Here is a 9,741-nt window from a genome sequence, read left to right on the forward strand (position 1 = left end):
TAGGATGCTTTGTATTTCTGCGGTGTTTGTTGTAACTTCTCCTTTTTCATTTCTAATTTTATTGATTTGAGTCCTCTCCCTATTTTTCTTGAAGAGTCTGGCTAATGATTTATCAATATTGTTTATCTTCAAAGAACCAGCTTTTAGTTTTATTGATTTTTGCTATTGTTTTCTTTGTTTCTGTTTCATTTATTTCTGCTCTGATCTTTATGATTTCTTTCCTTCTACTGACGTTGGGTTTTGTTTGTTCTTCTTTCTCTAGTTCCTTTAGGTGTAAGGTTAGATTGTTTATTTGAAATTTTTCTTGTTTCTTGAGGTAGGCTTGTATTGCTGTAAACCTCCCTCTTAGAACTGCTTTTGCTGCATCCCATAGATTTTGGATCATCATAATTTCATTGTCATTTGTTTCTAGGTATTTTTTGATTTCCTTTTTGATTTCTTCAGTGATCTCTTGGTTATTTCTTAATGTATTGTTTAGCCTCCATATGTTTGTGTTTTTTACGTTTTTTTCCCTGTAATTGATTTCTAATCTCATAGCTTTGTGGTCAGAAAAGACGCTTGATATGATTTCAATTTCTTAAATTTACTGAGGCTTGATTTGTGACCCAAGATGTGATCTATCCTGGAGAATGTTCCATGCGCACTTGAGAAGAAAATGTGATCTGCTGTTTTTGGATGGAATGTCCCATAAATATCAATTAAATCTATCTGGTCTATTGTGTCATTTAAAGCTTGTGTTTCCTTACTGATTTTCTGTTCAGATGATCTGTCCATTGGTGTAAGTGAGGTGTTAAATTCCCCCGCTATTACTGTGTTCCTGTCAATTTGCTCTTTTATAGCTGTTAGCAGTTGCCTTATGTACTGAGGTGCTCCTATGTTGGGTGCATGTATATTTATAATTGTTATATCTTCTTCCTGGATTGATCCCTTGATCATTATGTAGTGTCCTTCCTTGTCTCTTGTAACATTCTTTATTTTAAAGTCTATTTTATCCGATATGAGTATTGCTACTCCAGCTTTTTTTTTATTTTAATTTGCATGGAATACCTTTTTCCATCCCCTCACTTTCAGTCTGTATGTGTCCCTAGGTCTGAAGTGGGTCTCTTGTAGACAGCATATAGATGGGTCTTGTTTTTGTATCCATTCAGCAAGCCTGTGTCTCTTGGTGGGAGCATTTAATCCATTCATGTTTAAGGTAATTATCGATATGTATGTTCCTATGACCATTTTCTTAATTGTTTTGGGTTTGTTTTTGTAGGTTCTTTTCTTCTCTTGTGTTTCCCACTTAGAGAATTTCCTTTAGCATTTGTTGTAGGCTGGTTTGGCGGTGCTGAATTCTCTTAGCTTTTGCTTGTTTGTAAAGCTTTTGATTTCTCCCTCAAATCTGAATGAGATCCTTGCCGGGTAGAGTAATCTTGGTTGTAGGTTTTTCCCTTTCATCACTTTAAATATATCATGCCACTCACTTCTGGCTTGTAGAGTTTCTGCTGAGAAATCAGCTGTTAACTTTATGGGAGTTCCCTTGTATGTTATTTGTCATTTTTCACTTGTTGCTTTCAATAATTTTTTGTCTTTAATTTTTGTCAATTTGATTACTATGTGTCTCAGTGTGTTTCTCCTTGGGTTTATCCTGCCTAGGACTCTCTGCGCTTCCTGGGCTTGGGTGGCTATTTCCTTTCCCATGTTAGGGAAGTTTTCAACTATAATCCCTTCAAATATTTTCTTGGGTCCTTTCTCTCTCTCTTCTCCTTCTGGGACCCCTATAATGCAAATGTTGTTGTGTTTAATGTTGTCCCAGAGGTCTCTTAGGCTGTCTTCATATCTTTTCATTCTTTTTTCTTTATTCTGTTCCATGGCAGTGAATTCCAGCATTCTGTCTTCCAGGTCACTTATCTGTTCTTCTGCCTCAGTTATTCTGCTATTGATTCCTTCTGGTGTATTTTTCATTTCAGTTATTTTATTGTTCATCTCTGTTTGTCTGTTGTTTAATTCTTCTAGGTGTTTGTTCTTTAATTCTTGTACCTCTTTGTTAAACATTTCTTGCATCTTCTCAATCTTTGCCTCCATCTTTTTCCGAGGTCCTGGATCATCTTCACTATCATTATTCTGAATTCTTTTTCTGGAAGGTTGCCTATCTCCACTTCATTTAGTTGTTTTTCTTGGGTTTATCTTGTTCCTTCATCTGGTCCATAGCCCTCTGCCTTTTCATCTTGTCTGTCTTTAAATGAATGTGGTTTTTGTTCCACAGGCTGCATAATTGTAGTTCTTCTTGCTTCTGCTGTCTGTCCTCTGGTGGATGAGGGTATCTAAGGGGCTTGTGGAAGTTTCCTGATGGGAGGGACTGTTGGTGGGTAGAGCTGGATGTTGCTCTGGTGGGCAGAGCTCAGTAAAAGTTTAATCTGCTTGTCTGCTGATGGGTGGGCCTGGGTTCCCTCCCTGTTGGTTGTTTGGCCTGAGGTGACCCAACACTGGAGCCTACCCGGCTCTTTGGTGTGGCTAGTGGCGGAATCTGGGAGGGCTCATGCCAAGGAGTACTTCCCAGAACTTCTGCTGCCAGTGTCCTTGTCCTTATGGTGAGCCACAGCCACCCCCCACCTCTGCAGGAGACCCCCTAACACTAGCAGGTAGGTCTGGTTCAGTCTCCCCTGGGGTCACTGCTCCTTCCCCTGGGTCCTGATGTGCACACTACTTTGTGTGTGCCCTCCAGGAGTGGAGTCTCTGTTCCCCCCAGTCCTGTAGAAGTCCTGAAATCAAGTCCTGCTAGCCTTCAAAATCTGATTCTCTAGGAATTCCTCCTCCCATTGCCGGACCCCCAGGCCTGGAAGCCTGACGTGGGGCTCAGAACCTTCACTCCAGTGGTGGACTTCGGTGGTATAAGTGTTCTCCAGTTTGTGAGTCACCCACCCAGCAGTTATGGGATTTGATTTTATTGTGATTGCGCCCCTCCTACTGTCTCACTGCAGCTTTTCCTTTGTTCTTGGATGTGGGGGATCTTTTCTGATGAGTTCCAGTGTCTTCCTGTTGATGATTGTTCAGCAGTTAGTTGTGATTCTGGTGCTCTCGCAAGAGAGAGTGAGCGCATGTCCTTCTACTCTGCCATCTTGAACCAATCTCTCTGTATGACCTTTTTTAAAAAAATGTATGCTCTTGTGACTTCCCTGGTGGTGCAGTGGTTAAGAATTCGCCTGCCAATGCAGGGGACACAGGTTTGAACCCTGGTCTGGGAAGATCCCACATGCCGCAGAGCAACTAAGCCCGTGCGCTACGACTACTGAGCTTGTGCTCTAGAGCCCGCGAGCCACAGCTACTGAGCCTGTGTGTCAAAACTACTGAGTCCGTGCGCCACAACTACTGAAGCCCATGCACCTAGAGCCCGTGCTCCACAACAAGAGAAGCCACCGCAATGAGAAGCCTGCACACCGCAACGAAGAGCAGCCCCCGCTCCCGCAACTCGAGAAAGCCCGTGCTCAGCAACGAAAACCCAATGCAGCCAAAAATAAATAAATAAATATATTAAAAAGAAAAGTATGCTCTTGAGGTTTTTTATATATGTATTGTATCTTTGTGTTGGAAATTCTATACAATTGTGCGTTATTGCATGTCTCTTCCCAGTTCTGTGTTCAGTGGTGTCATGTTAAAATTGGCCATGATAGGACAATTTACAACACAGACATTGGCAAGTGATACCAAGAAGTACTTCTTTTTATTTTAGAGAGCCAGTTGTTAAATGTTTACCAACATATTACTGTTTACATGCATTTCCCTTCAACTTGTAAAGCACAGTCCTTGGTCCTAGTAGCAGCTTGTCATATCTTTAAAATGAAATGAGGTTGTGTCTTATTGTTGTAAATTTGATTTATCCAGTTCAATCTTATAGGAAGGAGAATGGATTTTTACTGAGCCTGAGTAAATAACTACATTATCACAAAAAGTAAAGGAATTTAGAAAAAGCATTTTGAATAATATTTAATCATTTTTACTATTGTTTTGGGTAGTTTGTACATAAAGTCTATTAATGTATTCTACAGAATCACTATTTTAGAGTTTTTCTAAGTGTTTTTTTTTAAGTTGAAAATATATACTAAGAATTTTCATAAGAAGTTTTTTTCCTCTGAACTCTAAGGAGGGATGTTGGAATAATTTACCACTTAAAGAATGCTTCATTCCAATTTATGAAAGTATGTCCTCTTAGACTGATAGAGATAAAGGAGAAAGAAAAGGAGTTTTCCTTTTCTTTAGAACATCAACCACAATTAAATCAGTTTCCGTAATCCCCCGAAATTCATTTTTATTTTGTCGATCTCAGACTAAGCTGTCACGGAGCTTTCATGGAGTCACGTGTTTCTGAGCTTGGAGGCCTTCTGTCCTTGATACAGACTGGACAGGTGTCTGTGGATGTCAGCTTCGACTGGGAAGCCTGCACTTATGAGTCTGTTCACTGTACTATCAATAGTTAGGAGTACCTGTTACAGTTTTTATTGTATCTCTTTTTGAGATTACTTCCAAAAGTTTCAATTGTTCTTCTGAGTTTATAGCAGAGGCCTTTAGGCAAGTATGAGGGGCAGACTGCCATCTGTTTATGACAACATTGAATGACTTCAACTATTTTATTATAATATCCAACAATATGAGAATGGAGGAGAGTGAGCCATCTAATCAGTTTACAAAGATTTAGTCAATAACTTCCCTGGATAGGGAGGGCATTAACCTCAGGGCCTTTAATTCAACCCATAAAATGTGTTTCATTTGTCATCAGTTGACAAGGGCATTTTAAGCCTACTAATAAAATCTTTCTTCTATTTATTTATTTATTTTTAAAGGAATCAATTTGTTGAAAGTTATTTGCTTAGTCTATGTATATCAACTTGATATGGTGGTAATAAAGAGGTGGGTAGGTGACTGATCTGTGTAATAGACATGCGGAAATTTTATATTTGCGTAGCATAAAGGAAGTTTACAAGCCATTTTTGGCTTTTAAAATTGTCCTTAGCAAATTTTGATTGACTTTAGGGTTGTTCTAATTGTTAAATTTAAAATGTGTTTAAATTAATGGTTTTAAAACCTTTTGAAATACAGATTTGCCTGAACTTAAGTGAAGTTCATCATGGAAAGATCCAGACTGATAGCATGATTGAATAACTGTTCAACTCTATAAATAAGACCTAGCACATAATTCTTTTACTTTACATTTTCAGTTTTAAAAACATAATTCCAGAAAGTTTGCAAAGTAGAATGAGACATAAATAACCCATATCCCATCTCTCTAATGTAGCTATTATCAGTTTTGGTAAATTTTATTCCAGAATTTGTCATATGTACATCTGTTTTGTAAAAAATTTAATCATTGTGTACACACAATTTTGATTATGGTGTTTTCTTCCTAACACTGAGTCATAAGCATTTTTCATGTTGCCACAAAGTCTTGGTAGCCATAGTTCTGATATTTGCTTAATGTGGAATTCCTTTAAATAGGAAGCTCCCTTAGTGCCTTTCAAATATGGCACTGTTCACAAGACATGAAATGCACACAGGTTTCCAGGAACATAGCTGTTGTGTTAAGTGAGATAGAACTACAAAGACGTTGAAAAGAAGCAGAATTATCCCCTTTGTTAGCAGGGAGTGGTAATGTGTAAACATGGGCTGGTAAACAAGTGTATCTTTTTTTTTTTTTTTTCCCCAGGAAAGCAATCAACTCCTTATTAAGTTTCTCAACCAGGTGTCCAGATGGGTTGCAAGGTGCATCACAAGTGATTTGTTAACGTTATTATCAAAATATTGTAATTTGTGAATGATTTGCTTTCATCATGTATTAGAGATAATTCGGGTCACTCTCACACCTGGCCCTCCTGAGTGCTTTTTGGGAGCCCAGTAACAAGGGTAGGACTAAAGTATGTAGGGGTTGGAGGCCAAGAGAGTGAGGAAGGACAGAATGCAATTCCTTTCTCCTCTGGCACCCCTGGTTATGGAGACTCCTATACTTCCTCTCCAATCTGCGAAGGACAGGCTAGAGCTCCTTCATTAACTCTGCTTTGTGTTTATCACTGCCCTAGAACCAAAATGCCATGTAAATTAGCTGCTGTACTGCAGCATTTTAACAGACAATAAACTTGAACATATTGATCTGATGAGAAAGGACAATGTAAAATCAGGTATGGTTCTTCAGATGAACTGCAAAACCAGTTATAGTGTCTTTCAGGCTTTTAGTCTTAAAAGTCACCAGGGTCGGGCTTCCCTGGTGGCGCAGTGGTTGAGAGTACGCCTGCCGATGCAGGGGACACGGGTTCGTGCCCCGGTCTGGGAAGATCCCACGTGCCGCGGAGCGGCTGGGCCCGTGAGCCATGGCCGCTGAGCCTGCGCGTCCGGAGCCTGTGCTCCGCAACAGGAGAGGCCACAACAGTGAGAGGCCGGCGTACCGCAAAAAAAAAAGTCACCAGGGTCGATTTTTAAATGTCTTATCGTAGATGTTGGGTCAAAAGCTGTGGTCATATAATCTCTATTTTATCAGCAGTGTTGGTATTTCAGATCCTTTATTGATAAAATTGACTAAAAGGACTTGAAAAATTAGATCTCATATCATTTTTATACAGAATTTCAAAAATTGCCAAGCCCCTTGAAATGCTGTGTAGTCCAAGTGATTAGAATGAACGAATTCAGCTCACATCTCCTTAGCAGGCCAAGTCCTGCCACTTTATCCCTGTGTCCTTCCAATGCTCTCAGACCACTAGGCTGAGAGAATATATGTCTGACAGTAGCCACTGTCACATACTCAGGTCCTCCTTCAACCTACATTTTTTTTTTTTTTTTTTTTTTGCGGTACGCAGGCCTCTCACTGTTGTGGCCTCTTCCGTTGCGGAGCACAGGCTCTGGACGCGCAGGCTCAGCGGCCATGGCTCACGGGCCCAGCCGCCCCGCGGCACGTGGGATCTTCCCTGACCGGGACACGAACCCGCGTCCCCTGCATCGGCAGGCGGACTCTCAACCACTGCGCCACCGGGGAAGCCCCCAACCTACATTTTGAAAGCAGAAAGGGGAGGGTGATAAAGTAGACCAAAGCAGTCACTGTTTGATCAACCCACTGCCTGACAACCCCTGTCCTTGAATCTGCATTTCTGCTGAACCTTTGCTTGTAGCTGAAGCAATGTGGTCAGCAGCTTGATAGTACTAAATATGGTTTCTGTAGCTTAACTCCTGTGGTTCTTTTGAGGTTCTTTTTGCTGCCACTTTATCTTAGAGAGCTCTGAGGGATTCCGTCCTAATCATCACAAGAAAAAACCCTTTTTTTTTTTTTTTTGGTAACTATGTATGGTGACGAAGGTTAACTAGACTTATTGTGGTGATCATTTCACAATATATACAAATATTGAATCATTGTATTGTACACCTGAAACTAACATAATGTTATATGCCAATTATACCTCAATAAATATCAATAAATAGATAGGTAATACCTGCTGCCCCCAGTTGAATTCATTTGTTTATCAAATATCTATTGCCCTGCTAGGTGTCAGGCTTTGCGCCAGGTGCTGGGGTACAAAGGTGAGGCAAATAGACAGGGTCTCTGCTCTAGTGGAGTTTTAGTTCAGTGGCCATAGATGTTAGTGAAGTAATCACACTCTGCATGTACTATTACACAGAAGCTGTGCCTGGAGCAGCCGCGAGAGCCTAGAAGGGGCCCTGTTGCTCCAAGGGATCCTCCCTGCGGCAGTGACACTGAGCTGAGCTCCCAGGAGGAGTGGGCATTCTAGCTGAAGAGCTGTTGGGCACTGGTGAGAAGCGGGGCTCAGGGAAGTGACAAGGTGAGCAGCATCCCCAGTGGAGGTGCAGCATGTGCCGATTCTCTGGTGCAAGAGGAGCAGGTGAGTCAAAGGAGATGAAAGAAGGCCAGCGAGTTTGGAGGACAAAGGTGGAGTGGAAGGGGGTAGGAGGAGGGAGCAGACCTTGGGGAGAAAAATGGAGAATTTGAGTTTGTATTTAGTCAAGTTGAAGACGTTTATGAGATATCCATAGGTAGAGAGATACCAGCTAAGCAGTAGGACGTGCTCTTTTTAGGTGGAGTGGACACCACCGGGGAAGTGAAAAATTACTGGAGAGCTCATGTAATTCCAGAGAGTCAGCCCTTGGCTTTCTGGCTGCAGGAGTCTGTTCATCTCTGATCTTCTGCACCGACAAAATGGTTACCAGGCAACGCCTTTCCCTTTTTCTGGGTACCTCAGAACTTCTGCTTCCTCGAGGCTTCTGCTGCTGCCTCCTCTCTTGTGTCTTCTGGCGTCTGCCCACTACCATCTACCTGAGGAGGAGCTGATTGGCCCATTTGGCCACAGATGGGCCTGGGGAAGGACTTTCACATCTGTCCATCAGGTGCCACGGGCACATGGGATGAGATAGTGGTGGTGGTCGCACAACAGTGAATCTACAAAAGCTATCGAATGGTATACTTTAAAATGGTGACTTTTATGTTGTGTGAGTTATATCTTGATTTGTAATAAATCTAGGAATTCATCAATTATACTGCGATGTATTATGATACTTTGAGTCAGAAAATCTGGGTCAAATTTCCTTGTGGAGTCATCCTCACCCTTTACCTCTAGAATCAGGAGAAGCTATATTTCCTAGGTGGCTGTGAAGATTAGACAGGACAACCCATGGGATAGACTTGGCTGTAAGAAGACCTGGGAGCTTTCTTTATCGTTATGGTTACAGCATGGTTTGGAACCCTATTGTTTGTTTGTTTATTTATTTAACTGAGGTATAGTTGATTTACAATGTTGTGTTAATTTCTGCTGTACAGGAAAGTGATTCAGTTATACATATACATACATTCTTTTTAATACTCTTTTCCATTATGGTTTATCACAGGATCTTGAATATAGTTCTGTGTGCTATACAGTAGGACCTTGTTGTTTATCCATTTTATTTTTTTAAATTTTTTAAATAAATTTATTTTATTTATTTTTGGCTGCATTGGGTCTTTGTTGCTGCGCACGGGCTTTCTCTAGTTGCATTGAGCAGGGGCTGCTCTTCATTGCAGTGCATGGCTTCTCATTGAGGTGGCTTCTCTTGCTGCGGAGCGCGGGCTCTAGGCGCATGGGCTTCAGTAGTTGCGACACGCAGGCTTCAGTAGTTGTGGCTCACGGGCTTAGTTGCTCCGTGGCATGTGGGATCTTCCCGGACCAGGGCTCGAACCCGTGTCCCCTGCATTGGCAGGCAGATTCTTATCCACTGCGCCACCAGGGAAGCCCTCCATTTTATATATAATAGTTTGCACCTGCTAATCCCAAACTCCAAATCCATCCCTCCCCCACCTGCCCTCCCCCTTGGCAACCACAAGTCTGTTCTGTATATCTGTGAGTCTGTTTCTGTTTTGTAGATAAGTTCATTTGTATCATATTTTAGATTACACATATAAATGATATTATATAGTATTGTCTTTCTCTTTCTGGCTTACTTCACTTAGTATGATAATCCCTAGGTCCATCCATGTTGCCACAAATGACATTATTTTGTTCTTCTTTATGGCCGAGTAGTATTCCATTGTATATATATACCACATCTTCTTTATCCATTCATCTGTCGATGGACATTTAGGTTGTTTCCATGTCTTGGCTACTGTGAATAGTGCTGCTATGAATCTTTTTAGTGCTGCATGTAACTTTTTGAAATATAGTTTTATCCAGATATATGCCCAGGAGTGGGATTACTGGATCATATGGTAATTTTATGTTTAGTTTTTTGAGGTACCTC

General features: G+C 41.1%; 1 long non-coding RNA gene across 1 annotated transcript in view; it reads left to right on the forward strand.

Annotated features, from left to right (window-relative positions):
* Window positions 1-9,741, forward strand: part of LOC149750424 (uncharacterized) — an 83,105-nt gene that overhangs the window by 46,675 nt on the left and 26,689 nt on the right. The window lies entirely within an intron of this gene.

This window comes from Delphinapterus leucas, chromosome 1 (assembly GCF_059928025.1).
Source record: "Delphinapterus leucas isolate spDelLeu-1000000601 "Yukka" chromosome 1, BTC_Dleu_Yukka2, whole genome shotgun sequence".
Lineage (NCBI taxonomy): Eukaryota > Metazoa > Chordata > Mammalia > Artiodactyla > Monodontidae > Delphinapterus > Delphinapterus leucas.